The sequence below is a fragment of the Odocoileus virginianus genome, chromosome 5 (assembly GCF_023699985.2).
Source record: "Odocoileus virginianus isolate 20LAN1187 ecotype Illinois chromosome 5, Ovbor_1.2, whole genome shotgun sequence".
Classification (NCBI taxonomy): domain Eukaryota; kingdom Metazoa; phylum Chordata; class Mammalia; order Artiodactyla; family Cervidae; genus Odocoileus; species Odocoileus virginianus.
The window spans coordinates 57,721,294-57,737,130 of NC_069678.1; the positions used below are offsets into that span (position 1 = coordinate 57,721,294).

The following is a 15,837-nucleotide window of genomic DNA, read 5'->3' on the forward strand; positions in this document are numbered from 1 at the left end:
GAGGTTCCTCTTGAAATTACTTTCATGTTTGGAGATGTTTGATTAATTTCTTTTTTTAATATTTTTCACAGTTGAAGGATAATTACAATACCATGTTAGTTTCTGCTGTACAACGGTCGTAAATCAGCTACAAGTATATATATCTGGACCCTCTGTCGCCCTCCCCATCCCACTCTTCTACCTATAGGTCATCACAGAGCACAGAGCTGAGCTCCCTACGTTATACAGCGGTTCCCCACTAGCTATCTATTTCGTACATGGCAGTGAATATATCCAACAGGGAGAAAACAATAAAGAAGTCTGGGGCAGATCTTTTTCTTGGTTCTCATACCTCTTTTTGTGTTCACATTTAAGAATGTATAAATTTCACATGAAAATTGGGATTGGTGGGTTGTTTTGAAAAGTCAGAAAATCTGACCATGCTAAGCCTATGTTTTGGCATGACAAACATCAGTGGGAGTTAAACAGCTGCCTTCTTTGAATGGACACTTGAAATCCAACCGGCCGCAGACCTCACCAGTCTCTATTGTCTCTCTGCTCAACCAGCCTGCTTCACTCGGTTGAACTGCTGGCATGAGCCTGAAGTTATTTGTATTTTTATATATATTGACCTATCCATCTATATTTAAATTGATATATATTATTAGTACTATTATTTCATCAGTATTACCATTTTTTAACAGCAGAAGAATACCTAGAGGGACAAAGTCTATCTCTGATTACTTTAAATATTTTTCTAGGTTATTGATGACTTTAGGCATTTCACATAGATAATTTTTTCATTTGTAAAGCTGGAGATAGTTTTAACAATTCCTATCTTTTTCAGTTGTATGACAGTTAATAACATGATGCATATAAAGCATATTGCAGAGTAGGTATGCAATAAGTGTTGGCTACAGTGTTCTGTGATACAGCAAAACAAACATGGCTTTAAAAATTGATTCTGCATTCCTATCACTCCGTTTCATATAAATGATGCCATGGATCAAGACCTTTGATTTTCAGTTGCATTTTCCCCCTTGAGTGGTCGGGGATAATTGCCAATGGACATGGGGCTTCTGTCATTCTGGGTGAATCTTTTGGTCTTGAGCTTTGAGCAGGATAATGAACGAATTAGGAAAGCTGAAGCAAACATGTGGGTGGATATCCCTTGTCAGAGCTTTGATTTCGATTCCTTACAGAACAACAGAAATATTCGTTATATTTTCATCCCTTTCAAACTGCAAAGAATAGCAGAGCTACAAAAACAGGACAGTAAGGCACTATCCTAGAGGAAGTTGTTTTAGCCAATTTAAAAGCAGCCTTCAGGAATCAGGGCATAGATGCTTTCCTCATTATTCCTCCTGCTCATTATTTGGCACCATTATCTGTTTTGATCCCTTTCTACAGATTTTTCAACGTTAATGTGCTGCAAACATGACTCTTGGATCCAATAGAGGGTCTGCACCTCATGCTAATGAACACAGTACATCGTTAAACAGATTTCTGATTTACTACCTTTAATTTCTTCTTCAGGAGCAACAACAGAAGCTTGTGGGTGGAGGTGGAGGATCTCTGATTACAATCATGGATAGAGAAATGGTTTCTTCTGACATTTTTCTTTCAGAGAGACTAAGCAAAATTGCAGTACAGTTTAACAGTACTCTTAACTCACTGCAGGTTGCTATGGAAACAGGAATCTGGCACCAACATGAAAGGCATTTAGGGAATCTGTTAGGCTTTAACATTAGCATGATCTAAGCATTCTTGCTCACCACTAACAAGTCTAGCATCTCTTTTAGAATAACATTAATATTCATTAAATTTCTCTGCAGGTGGTTTGGGGATCTTCATATCGAATTTGAGGTCATTTTTTTGTGAGTGACCAACTCATCAGAGAACATGCATTTTGTGGAACTATACTTAGCTCATCTAGCATATGAAACAAGATTCACTCTACTTACACTGTTATTTTCCCATGATCCAGATTTAGATTTTAATAGAGAAGAATATGATTGCAATAGCAATGAAAGAAATCTGCTAATAATTAGGAAGTTTATTTATAATAAAGAAGAACCAAATGGGAATTTTTGTTCTATAAAAAAGTTCAGTAGAAACAGGCCCTTTGATCACTTATTTGTGCTAGGTAACTTTTAGGTTAGCTCTCATGTGTAAGTTTAGTTTGGCTAAGTATGTACATATATATTAGTATTTGTTTCTGACGACAGTTTACTTTGGAATCTTATAACACTAAAAGCTTATGTTGCTGGCAAAATCAGTTGGACTTTTTGTTTTTCTCTCAAGGGCTATATGACTGTGATTTAAAAGCCACCAATTGTTTAAAGCAATTACAGCAATGACTAAATTACAATTTTCTTTATTTCACAAAAGAAGAAAAATTTTGGTGGACTTATTGGAAAAAAATGAGAGACATTATTTTTGAATTATGTTTCAAACTCTTACAATTATTTTTATGTGAATTAAGTCACTGGTTCATCAGTTAGTCTCCTTCTCCAGTTGACTTCCCAAATTGGTTCTGTGTCTTTCCGGGTGGAAGTTTCTGAGTGGTATTTAATGCCCATTCCTAGGGCAAGCAGCAAGTTTTTTGTGATGAATACATCAGATTTGGAGTCAGAAAGCCCAAGTTCAATTCTCAGCTCCACTGTTTTCCAACTGGATGACATTTTGGGTAAGGTATCTAAACACTGTACCTCTCTGTCATCCTGTGGTTGTTATAAAAATTGAGATAATGCTTATGCAGTACTTAGCAGGTTTCTGCTATAATATATACATACTAACATATAACACTCAGTGAATTTTAATTATGTCATTATTATATTAATTTTATAGTTTGAATAATCTGAGAAGACTACTAAGCTAATATTTCCCTTTTTATTAAAACCAAACATCCTAGCAGAAATTAGTTCTTTCTTTTTCATGAGCTTGCTGTTCATTTTCATGAAAAGTGGATTACAATTAATAAAGTCTCCAAAACTCAGAAAACAGGTAAGAAATGAAAATAATGAGACCATGCACAAACTGGAAATTTGATTGGTAGGTGGCAGGTTAAACAAAACCAACCAACTCTTCAGCTGTAGTTGAGAAGAGTCAAAATGCGTCTAGCAGCAGTCGAGTTGCTGGCTCATCTAGCTTTTAGACCAGAATCAATTTGTCTGTAATAAATTATTTATCATGAACAGATTCAGAATCTATGATTATTTTAACTTGATATTTAATTTCTTGAATGTTGAGTTTTAAACATGTAAATTAAGTATTTCCCTTTCCAAGCCACCTGACATGGAAGCAAAGTGTAAAAACAAAATGGTATCAAATGGAGACAAAAGGTGAACTCGATGAATGACATAAATAATTAGCTCTTGAGAATATGGCTTAGTTTTGGGGTAACAGTGGAATTATTTTTAAGTTTCATCCCAGAATTAGACAAATGTAAACACACAGGTACTGGAAGCACTGGGAAAGAGTTTTAGGGGCCAAGATCACTACTATAAAACCTGTAGCATGAATGAGAATAGAATGATGGTCACAGTAGGCAGAAAGCTTCCAGAGACAAAGGCGAGAACAATGGAGATGCTGAGGTCCAGTAGATGCTCTGGCCAACATCAGACTGGAGTACATGCTCTGTGGAGGCAGGCAGATTCAGAAAGAAGGGAGTGGGGAGAGTAGAGTCAAGCCAAGCTTTCCCAGTTTCCTATTGCCCAAATCACCAATCAGTTGAGAGGAGTGACTGAAGTAGGAGTATTATTCTGATCGATGGTCCTCCACGTTGGTAGAGAATAAATGCATTAGGTGATGATGCTGTAACAAAATATCACAGAGTGGGTGATTTAAGCAGCAGAAATGTATTATCTCACAGTTCTATAGCTAGAAGTCCAAGATCAAAATAGCTTTGGCTTTTTTCTAAGCACTCTCATTCTTGTTCCTTTGGTCCTGCAGATGACCCCCTTCTCACTGGACTTTCCTTTGTGTACTTATAGCATTGGTGTCTCTTTGTGTGTCCAAATTCCCTCTGCTTACAAGAATATCAGTCGCCAGCCCAGGTTGGATGCATGAGACAAGTGCTCGGGCCTGGTGCGCTGGGAAGACCCAGAGGGATCGGGTAAAGAGGGAGGTGGGAGGGGGGATTGGGATGGGGAATACATGTAAATCCATGGCTGATTCATGTCAATGTATGACAAAAACCACTACAATATTGTAAAGTAATTAGCCTCCAACTAATAAAAATAAATGGAAAAAAAAAGAATATCAGTCAGATTGGATTAGGATCCACTTAATGACCTCATTTTAATTAATCATCTCTTTAAAGGCCCTATCTCCAAACATGGTCACACACTGAGATACCGGAGATCAGAACCTCAACATAATTATTTAAGGGGAACACAGTTCAGTCCATAACAATCAAAGTGCCCATAACAGCCTAGTAATAACTAGAGATTGCACATCATGATTAATTCTTCTGTAACTTCCTTTTTTCTTTTCTTCTTGGACTTTTTTTTCAGGAGCTAAGCTGAATGAGGCACAATGAAGGGCAAACCTGTAGCCAGTAACTTATAGTATTAATGATGTACAGAAACGAAATGAGGAATTGCTAAGGCTATCTTTAAAAGACCATTTACCACCTGGTTTCTTGATGGACATTTTAAATTCCAGCAAGTTCAAAATGTTCCAAAATGGCTAATCTTTTCAGAAGTGCCAATAAAAATGGAAGGATAATTTATTTTTTGAAAAATGAAGGATTGTATTTTACCAGATATATTTTGTTATATTTCTGTGTGACATGGAGTTCTAAAATTGCATTGAAACAATTTCCTCCTGGAGAACAGTTTGTTTTAATAAAGCTAAACACAGAGAGTGAGAATAATGATAAAGCCTGTTAGTTTTGGAACAAATAACTATAAATGAAATGAAATTAAGTGAAACCATAAAGAAAAATCTTTTTTTTTTTTCCACAGCATCTTTCCACAGAGACATCAAGAACTTTATAAATGCTCATTAGTTAGGTTATCTGGTGCACTGCACCATGGAAATTGCCTTTGTAGTCAAATCTAAACTTTTCAGATCTTGCAACCTGACCATGGAATCCAGAAAAAAAAGAAGTTTCTTTAAAAATTTCCAGATTCATACCTTGGTTGCTATGTTCTTGTCTTTCTTTGTGTATGCCATGTAAATGGGAAAGATTTATGACCAGGCCTTACCCCAAATTTCTGGATTTCACTTTAATCCATAGGCAGATATTAGAAAAAAATGGAATCTGGAAAGAAAAGAAAAAAACTCAGTCCCTATTTTTTCATTGCGTTTAAATTACTAATTTTAATATCAAGAATTAAGACTAACTAAGTACTATACTAGACATAATTCAAACTACTTTTGAACACAGTGACCATGGCAGTCTGGGTTATGGAAATACCAACATATGGAATGAAACATAGTGTCTAGTCCCAGGGTGTTCACAGTCTAATTGGGAAATTAGACATTAACAACTGTAGTATAATCATAGGTTATATACAATTTTATATATAATAACTATATTACTTGCTAATGAAGTCTAGGTTATTTAATAGAAACATAGGAAGCAAAGACTCACTTTGTTTAGATAATCAAGGAAAGGTTCTCAGAGGAGAAGACAATTAACCTGGGTCTTGAAGGATGTGAAGAATTTTGTAGGAAAGTATTTCCCAAAGGTTAAGGCAGAACATAAGAGAACAACAGAGAAAAATACATATAAGACACAGTGATGGAACACTTGGTGTGAAAAATCAGATAATAGAGGATTTTGACTAAGACTTTGAGAAATGGGAGAAATAAAAGTACTTGTTCTCCTGGAAGACAGTTCTAGAAGCATGAGAGGGTGGCATGCACATAGGAAAGCAACAGGTAGACGATTTTTCCTATGAGAGTTTATTTACAAGCCAAGTTTTCAAGGGCAACATGAACATGATGTTCTTTCTTAGTTAACTTCTTGTTCCAAATATCCAAGAGCTTTGAGGATGTGGTCACTTTAACACAATGTTCTCACATAGTCTATCATCTCCTCCTTGAGGAGCATAACATAATCATAAACAGATAAATTCTGATTTGTCTCATCGACACAAAATCTAAATTCTTTCCAGACCACTCCTTTATTGAACACTTTACATGTTTTTACATTGTTTATGGTTCTCATTTTTCCCCAGACTCTAAACAAAATCCTATTAAAAAATCAGGTAGTCAATGATAAGCAGGGCTTTTTGTCTCCACTTTACAAAATCTCTCTCTCTCTGACCTCTGCTACTATTGACATCTCTTACTTGATTGTGCCATTCATTACATTTTCAGACCACATGCCATTAAAAGTGCAGCCAAAGGTTGGCTGGAAGCCATTCTCAGATGTTTTAGAGAAACAGATTGGTTAGCATCACAAAGTGTTTACCCCCACTTCTTGGCTGGGGAAACTGGGGAGAGATTTCAACTTCACAGTAAGGCTTTTATTCTTTTAAACAAATTCATGATGTCTGTTGATTAATGTGCGTGAAACAAATTACACTGGAGTCTGGGAGTTTTTACCTGTGCTGGCAAATTGCTCTTAGTTTTTGGTTGGTCTTCACTCAACGATAACTCTAAAATGTATGAATCTCTTTGTGTATAGTCTCTAGCACAACCAAATGTCTGGGTGACACCTCCACTTGGATTTATCACTGACATCTGAAATCTAACATGTCCAAACACAGGCTGCCTCCCACAGCTCTCCTCTCCATTTCATTAAATGGAATCACTATTCATCCAGCTGACCGGGGTTTGTACTTCAGAGATGTCCTATGTTCCTTTCTTTTTCTCATCCTTTAAATGCAATCTATCACCAAGTCTTATTAGTTGAAGTCTCAAAATATATCCCAGCTGTAAGTTCTTCCTACCAACTTTACCACTGTTTACCAAGTAAAATGGCCTGAATTGCTGCTTAATCCTTTCAACTAATGTCCCTGCTTTTGTCCTTGAGATATACCTCTAGTCTTACTGTACCAGCAAAGCAATACATCTTATAAACATGTAAATCCTATCCTATAACTCCTTGGCACAAAATTCTCCAATACTTTCCTACTGTGGTCAAAAAATATCCTTTTCACAGCCCACAAATAAAGTCCATCACCCTTTACCCTCCAACTGGGCAAACTGATTAGAAGGCTTAACTGCACCTTCCTTTGGTGCAGGTGAAAGATTCAAAACACACAATATCCTGACAACATGGGAGCTATTGGCCCAACCCTCCCCCAACCACAATGAAAACCCTAAGTCAATCTCCTTTCTTGCACTGTTATTTTTGAATCAACTCAGAAGCCTACCCTGTTCTTCCAAAAAGTTATGTAAGGAACAAACCTTCTCATACTCTCCTGGTGTGTGGTCATTGGTCTTGACAACCCAAACAGATTTTCAGTCGGGGGGGGGGGGGGGGTCCATCCTTGCAGTGCTACTATCTATCAATCTATCTATCTATCTATCATCTATCAATCATCTATTTATCTTCTCTCCTCATCATCTGGAGTTTTCATATGTGCCTAATTTACTTTTGGTGGTGTGTAGACCTTTTGCTCCAACTTCTCCACATTTGAAATTTCTATAAAAAGACCTGCATCATTTCTATATATAGACTTAGAGTTTAGGCCTTTATTCCTTCTCCTAAAAACTTTCTTTATATCATTTATTATCAATTATTATTACTGATATTGACTCTCTCCTGAACCAAACTCTGATAAGCTCCTCTGAGCCTGACTCAGCCCCATCTTTAACATGTTTTCAAGAGCCTAGTTTAGTAAAAATCCTGGGTAATCAGTTTAGCAAGGATTTCCCTTCCCCTGGTGTTTACACTTAGTAGTTTTCTATCCACAGACCCCTACCCTGCTCTTTGGCTGTAAATTTCTCTTTTTCCTTTCTGTCTTTAGAATTGAGCCCAATCTCCCCAATATTGCAAAAATCCATTGCAGTAGTTCCTACACCGACCAAGATAGTTTTGAATAAACTCTGTCTTTCCATTCTAACAAGTGTCAGAATAAATACTTCTTTAGCACCACCCTTGGATATTTTGAGAAGAGAGAGAGAGTTCTCTTCCATTTATCAGCTTGCTTGTCACTAAGAACAGTTCATTTGCCCTAATGGGAATTTGACCTTCTTCTATTTATCTCTGTCAAATTTTCTAGCTTTTGAGAAATTAATTTTAAGTACTGTCATACTATGGTCAGAAAACACAATGTCTGTCACTTTATTACAATCTCTATTTATACAAACTCTTATCAATTTTCTTGGTAATCACTTCACACTTTTGATAATACTGACCACCTGTATGAGCACAGATACTCAAATCCAGAGTCTCTAATAGTATTCACCTACAAATAATACTTTAATGTGTAGTTTCTCTGATTGCTTTTGTTTATTTCCAAACCTGGATACCAAGAGTAAATGAATTTATTCCACATTCCATACTTTATGTTGTACAAGTGCTATATTCTCTGGGAAACTTTCCTCATTTGCATTTATAAGGAGCATATAATCCCAAATCTCATCCTCATCCCTGCATAATAATAGCTATAGTTTTTGTTTTGACATTTTTTATCTTTCTACAATAAATGCAAAAATCACCACTCCCCTCTTGGCTTGGTGATTAGTGTTTTCCCATCCGCCATGGCACACTCGCTGTCACATACCTTCCCTTTCTCCATGGTAAATGTCTTTTATGCTCTGAATAATGCTTCAGAATTCACTCAGAACAGTTTGCCAGGTGGCCATTTCAATATATTTAAATGATCTCAAGAGATAACATCTATTTACCATTCAGTGTCATTGTCAAAAACCCTTAACATAATCTCTTATCAAAACATTTCCCTTTTTTCTTCTATCTTTTGTAGTTAATGACTGAGATCTGACACAGGTATGCTGGGCTACTCAGTCCAGGCTTTATGATTGAGCCTGGATCAGAATCCGGGAACCAGTCTTCTGCTTGGTTAGTTACAGTACTGCTTTATTGATGCTCTCAGAACTGGGAAAGCTAAAAATTCCACTGACTGAGCTCACAAGAAATTGAAACATAAAACAAAATGTTCCTCTATAAATAAATAAAACATAATAAAGCTAACCAAAGACCAGAATGTTTATACTGTTTGTTAGCACATTCTATTTCTATGAAAACAGCTGTATGGGAAACTATAGTGTTTTCATGTGCATCTGATATGACAACAAGGCTATCATAAAGGCTGGTATAAGAGACCTACCATATTGAGATGAACCGCCTCCATGTTCAGGGACAATTCTGACAAGCAGGGATTCAGACCTTCCCTTGGATGGTTTTCTTCTGTCCTAGTCTCCAAGTAGACCACTTTCTCTCCATTCACATATTCCTTCATGGGACAATAGCTTCAAAATAATAGAAATCTTATAGTAAGTGCCTATAATGCTCCTAATGTTTTAAGAAAATAATAATAATGACAATAACATATTAATTACAAATTGCAGATGTTGTTCTAAACAACTTGTCTATCCTCATAGCAACCTGATGAAGCAGGTGCTTCTTACAACCTTTATTTTAAAAACTATATTGGGGAACACATATTCTTTACAAAGAGTGTATAAAATGTAAATATTGGTAAAAATAAGCACCTAAATATCCACTACCCAGCTTAAGAAACAGAACATGCATTTCCCTCCTTTCCTACATTATCTCAATGGAGCAGTATTTTGACTGTGTTGTTAGTAACTCCCTTTCTTCTCTCTGGGCTTATTTGATTGACTTTTTATCTTATTGATTTGGAAGGATTTTTCTCCACTATATTCTGAATATCAGTATTTTATGTTTCCTATAAGATGCTAATATCTTCTCCCAGTTTATGGTTTTTCTTTTTATCATCTTTACTGTATATTTTGCAATTAATTTTAATGTAGTCCAATTTATCACTCTTTATAATTTAAAATTATTTTTTTCTTATTAAAAAAAAACTCTTCCTAATCCTGAGATTGTAATAATATTATTCATTATTGCCTTCAAAAAATTTGGTGGTTTGGCTTTCACCCTTTAGAAATTATTTTTATGACTGTTGTAGCAGGAAGGTAATTATTTACATGTTCTAGATAAACAAACTGAGGCAAGGACATTGTCTTACTCAAGGTTTTCAGATGTTAGGTTGTAGAGCTAAGATTTAAACCTAAACAGTCTGCTTTTGAAGTCCATACTTCTATATCTGCCTTAGAGGGTATTATTAGAGAAATTATACAGACATGGGAACTGAGGCCCAGCGAGGTTAAGTGACTTGCTCAAGGTCACAGAGTCAGCAAGAGTTACAGACAGTATGCAAACTTCAACACGCCTTAGACCAGAGTTTGTATATTTCTCTTTATACGTCCTGTCTTCTAGGGACCACATGCTGGTCTGTGGATTCTATTCCCATAAATGCTCTGCTCTCTGTTTTATTTTGGGAGTCATTTTTTTCTCTTCTGCAAAGAACTGGCTTTACTTGTACTCTTTGCATTTCACTTGTTTAACCCACAAATTAAAAAATTTATCTCCTGGTTTTGTATTAATCTTATATCAGCTTTTTCTGATTCATCATATCATTTTATTTATTAATCTGAATTGATATGTAATTTTCACCTCTTAGAGCCCCATCTGCTGACCTTCTAATATTCTGCATTCAGATTCTATTTATAGAGGATAATCTTACTTTGAGCTTCAGGTTACCTCTTTTTCAGTGATTGCAATTAACACTTCAAGGATTTCTTTGATCTTGCTCCTTCCCTTATCCTTGTGTTCATCTTTTACTATTTCTTCTACTTAATTTTGTTTCATTCTTTCCTTCATCCATTCAACCAGCACACACTCAATTCTACATCCCAAGTCTAAGGCACTGTTCTAGATGCTGAAAGAAAAACATGCTCTCACCCTCATGAAGCTTGCATTCTAGTGGAAAGGCAGATAATAAGCAAACAAGTAGATGCATAACATGTCAGATGATGGAAAGTGCTATGGGAAAGGAAAGGAAAACAGATCAGCTTGAGTTGTTTTTTTTTAATTAATTGATTTATTGGATTGCTATGCAAAAAGAACTAACAATTGACAAATATCCTAAGTCCTAGATCTGGCTCACTGTTTTATTTATTTAGAATTTTATTATTTTTCAAATATTTGTATTCAATTTCACTTACACTCAGCTATTTCTCTAGAGTCAATGACACTAGCTAACTTTTCCTTGTCATGCCTTGCAGGGGCAGAGTTAAAGGTAAACTTTTTGATAAAAGTCGACTACTGTTTCTGACTCTTAAAGATAATATAAATGTTCCCTTTTGTGGTTACTGGAAGTTTAAAGGAAGCAAACTTGTCACTTCTGGGTTTTAGGGTGTCCTTGATTCAGCCTAGATTATCTCAAAGTACAGCCTTTATGCATACGAGTGACTCTTTCTATTTTGCTGATATATATACCTCTGCTCAAAACGCCATTTGTTCTGTTGTCACATATTGAAATTCTGCTCATCTTTCAAAATCCAAATCAAATATCATTTCCCCATATCTTGCAATGAATACTTCTCTGACTATCTGAAGCAAAATCCAAGTGCATACCCAAGCATGCTTCATCTCTCTTGGCTCATTATATCTACTCTTGCAGTGTTTTAGTATCAAACATGGAGTCCCTTAGTATATGCAATTGTAATTTCCTTAGGGTATTGAAAAAAAAGACTGACTTTAGGGCACCTCAGTTACAATAATATTTCTTATTTAAGACTGTAAGTTCTCCAACAACCACAAGCTAACAGATTTATTTTATAAACTTTTAGATGTATTTATTGGATCGAGTTGAATGGCATGATTAGTTGGATTGAATAGTCTTTCCTTCTTCCATGAAATCATTTAAGACCTACTCTATGCCTTCAACTGTGTCATGACTATAACAGAGATCCTGTCTCATAGACTGGTAAGGGAGAGAGGTGAGATGACAACATGCAGTGTAGTGGAAATGGAGAAGCAGAGAGCCAGCAGGATTTCTTAGTTACCAACTTTGACACTTGCTTTTTGTGCAGCTTTGGATATGTTTCTTAATCTATTGGTACCTAAAATTTTTCATTTACAAAATGAGAAGAGTAAATTCCCATCTTTCAAGGAGATTTTTAGGTGTAGAGATAAAGTCCAACATAGTTATTAATAAATGGGAGTCATTATTATCACTGTAGTATGATCTTGCAAAAATGTGAAAGTGTTAGTTGCTCAGTCATGTCCAACTCTTTGTGACCCCCATGACCTGTAGCCCGCCAGGCTCCTCTGTCCATGGAATTCTCCAGGCAAGAATACTGGAGCGGGTAGCCATTCCCTTCTCTTCCTGACCTAGGGATCAAATTTAGCCTCCTGCATTGCTGGTAGATTCTTTGCCATCTGAGCCACCAGGGCATATCAGCTAATTTGAAAGCAGACAAGACTGTTAAACCAGTTCAGGCTGGAGGATAAATCCAGATGATCAAATCAATACCATGGTATGGCCACTCAACCAGACTTGTTCTTAGGGGCACAGCACTGCTTGTAGAGATGACCACTGTCAAGATGATCTCAAAATTCATGTTTAAGAGAATGGGAAAGTAGGTAACAGTTATTGAATCATCATTGCTTGTTAGATTCTTATTAAGTGTTTCATGTACATTATTTCATTTGATCTTCACAATAGCCATTCAAGGAAGTGGGCATTGTTATTCCCTTAGTGTAGGCATAGAAAGTGAGATTCAAAGAAGTTATATATTTGCATTTATAACATTATAGTCTAAAAACAGCCAATTATACTTCAACAAATGTGTATGTTTGTGTGTAATATATAAAGAAACTATAGCCATTTTACTACAGAGCATGTTATTAAACAGTGATTTTCAACATCTCCCCTCTAACTATAATTCAGGTGTGTTTATAGAACAATGCAATCCCTTTGCCAAGTCAACTGATGCATAATGTACTGTCTAGCATAACAACTAAAACCTAAGGTGTCCTTTGAAAATTTCCAATGTGACTTTTCACGATGTAGTAGACATAGGACTACTGTCCAATAGGGGAGTTGTCTTTACCCTTTCACATAAGTAGACAGTTATTGTACCTCCTAGGTAGTAAAATAGTAGAATATGATTTCTAGATGGAATCATCTATATGTTGGGATCATCCCTTTTATTACATAATCTAGTCTATGTTAATACAAAAAGCATAATTAAACATTGTTATGACTTTTGTCTGTACCTCCAGTGGCAAACCAGAGGCTGTTCTCTTTGCTTCTTTTTCTTTGAATTACTAGAACATTGTTCGCTGTACCTTGTATTTCATATATCCTGAGAGATAGTCAAGCCCTTGATATTGTAGTCCTTTAACTAAGAAAATATTTAAAACTGCTTTTATGAAATAATATTGATGTATATTCAAGACTGAACATTAGTGTTCTTCTGCTCTGCCTCAATGATTTTTTTAAAAATGTAGATTCATATCTATGTATGATATATATATTTAATGTTGTTTATTGATGTTTTTGAACTTTGGTGCTGGAGAAGACTCTTGAGAGTCCCTTGGACAGCAAGGAGATCAAGCCAGTCAACCCTAAAGGAAATCAACCCTGGATATTCTTGGAAAGACTGATGATAAAGCTAAAGCTCCAATACTTTGGCCACCTGATGTGAGGAGCTGACTCATAGGAAAAGACCCTGATGCTGGGAAAGATTGAATGCCAAAGGAGAAGAGGGCAACAGAGGGTGAGATGGTTGGATGCCATCCCAATTCAGTGGACATGAGTTTGAGCAAAGTCTGGGAGATAGTGAAGGACAGGGAAACCTGGCATGCTGCAGTTCATGGAATTCTAAAGAGTCAGACATGACTTAGCAACTGAACAACAATGTTCTTTATGTAAATGAATACTTTAAGTGTGTACATTTGAATCCATCCATCAACAATATTCTTCCCAACAAACAAACAAGATAATAAATAATGAGGATACTTTTTTGAAAAAATGAGCACAGTGATAAATACTTCCTTGATGATTCAGTAGTAAAGAATCCACCTGCAATGCAGGAGACACAGGAGACATGGGTTCAATCCCTGGGTCAGGAAGATACTCTGGAGGAGGAGGTGACAACCTACTCCAAGATTCTTGCCTGGAGGATCCCATGGACAGAGGAGCCTGGTGGACTACAATCCATAGTTGTCAGGAGTTGGACAGGATTGAGTGGCTGAGCGCACACACACACACACTGACAAATGTGCCCAGGTCTTCAAATCTAAAGATCATTCAGCTAGCATTTTTAATATCAAAGATAAAAATGACAAGTGAAATAAGTATCTTTTTCTATGATGAAAGGTAAATGACTGTTTCAAGTTGAGATCTGTTATAACTGAAGTGACCTTGTGGTATTGCATCCTTAGGCCTTGGCAACAAGGACAGTGAGAAGAAATATAAAAGACAGGGCCAGACTCTGGGAGACTGGCTCTCTTAGCATACAAGCCCTAGCATGGTTTGGGCAGACCTCACCAGGCTGTGCTCCCGGGAGGAGCAGGAAGAGGAATGTCCCACCTGGCCTGAGAGGCACAGCATGGCCTCTGAACAGTGTGGGTGGTGGGCACCTAATGTCAATCCTGCTGTCAGGATGCTGCAATGACTCACCATCTTGGACAGGAAATCAAGGGACCACTAAAGAAAGGAGAACAATCAGCTTGTAAGAGCTGGACAGTTTCAGAGCAGTTCAAGTTATTAAGCAAATGGAGAAGGCTAAGGAACTTACTTTGTCTTCTGGAGATAAAAGTATAAACACAGTATAGAGATTGTGGAGCAGAGAATTCTGTCTCAGAAGCATTTTGGACTTAACCAGGAGCTTTTCCATGCACAGTGACACTAGGCCCACTGACTTCATAATGCAATTCAAAACCCCTCACATGACAGCAAGAAAGCTTCTATAGCCTCTGACTTTGCCACCACTGACTCAGAGAGACAGAGAGGTAGGCAGAGAGCTTGAAAAGGTAAAGTTGGCTGGAAATTAGATTGACCTGTAATTGTAGTCTTTTACTGACCTATCAGATAGGTCTGCCTTGAGAGGCAGAAGGAATAACTGTTATTCTGCATTAAGGCTAAAGATATGCCCTTTGCAGCTAATATTTCAAAATTCTTCATTAGGGATTTCCCAACTTGAAAAACAAAAATCTTCCTATTCATATCTCCAACTCAGTATTTTGGGGGACCATAGTTACCTGAAGAAAGAATAACAGAGTGAATGTCAAAAACATAATGCCTTAGATTAAAGGATCAAGGCAAAGAGAACCTTCATTTCTGTGATGTTTTTAACATAACCGAATGTCCCCAAATAATTCACAAAGCATTTAATTACATGCTAGCAGCAGAGGAAATGCTGGCGTTGCTGTGTGCCAGCTTCAGCCCACGTAAAGCAAGGAATGTCAAGTTAACTCACTAAGTGTAAGGAATTTACAGAAAGCTCACTCCCAGCCTTTTCTCTTGGAAAGCAAAGCACAGCTTCTCATTTCTTATCACTTACACATTTCATGGGGAATGAAATAGCCTATATATACTGCTTCCTACCAGGCAGTCACGGGATGGTAGTCAAGACAAAGTGGTAAAAGTGGGTCCTATCTGCAACCTAAGATTCCACAAAAAAAGACCTGAACATCTACGTGTATGTAAGAATGGTGGGGAGGAAAGCATTTAAGAACTTCAGCTGGAGAGAGACAGAATTGGCAAGGCCAGGTATATATAAAATAGACTGGGACATTTTAGATTTTGCTTTAAAGGTTGGCCTACATTTCAACACACCCACTCTCTTTAGATCCATAGGTAACAAAGAGTTCCCACGAACTCTTTGCAGGAG

At 36.7% G+C, this 15,837-nt stretch overlaps 1 long non-coding RNA gene across 3 annotated transcripts in view; it reads right to left on the reverse strand.

The window, feature by feature from the left end:
* The window catches only part of LOC139035062 (uncharacterized), a 62,903-nt gene that overhangs the window by 13,158 nt on the left and 33,908 nt on the right, over positions 1–15,837 (reverse strand). Inside the window, exons 3-6 of one of the 3 annotated variants that reach the window (XR_011487574.1) lie at positions 10,895–10,975; positions 9,234–9,375; positions 5,582–5,635; positions 5,122–5,248 (exon numbers count right to left, since the gene is read on the reverse strand). This is a non-coding gene — a long non-coding RNA (uncharacterized lncRNA). The remainder of the gene's footprint in view (positions 1–5,121; positions 5,249–5,581; positions 5,636–9,233; positions 9,376–10,894; positions 10,976–15,837) is intronic. The other 2 variants (XR_011487573.1, XR_011487575.1) reach the window with 2 other exon arrangements.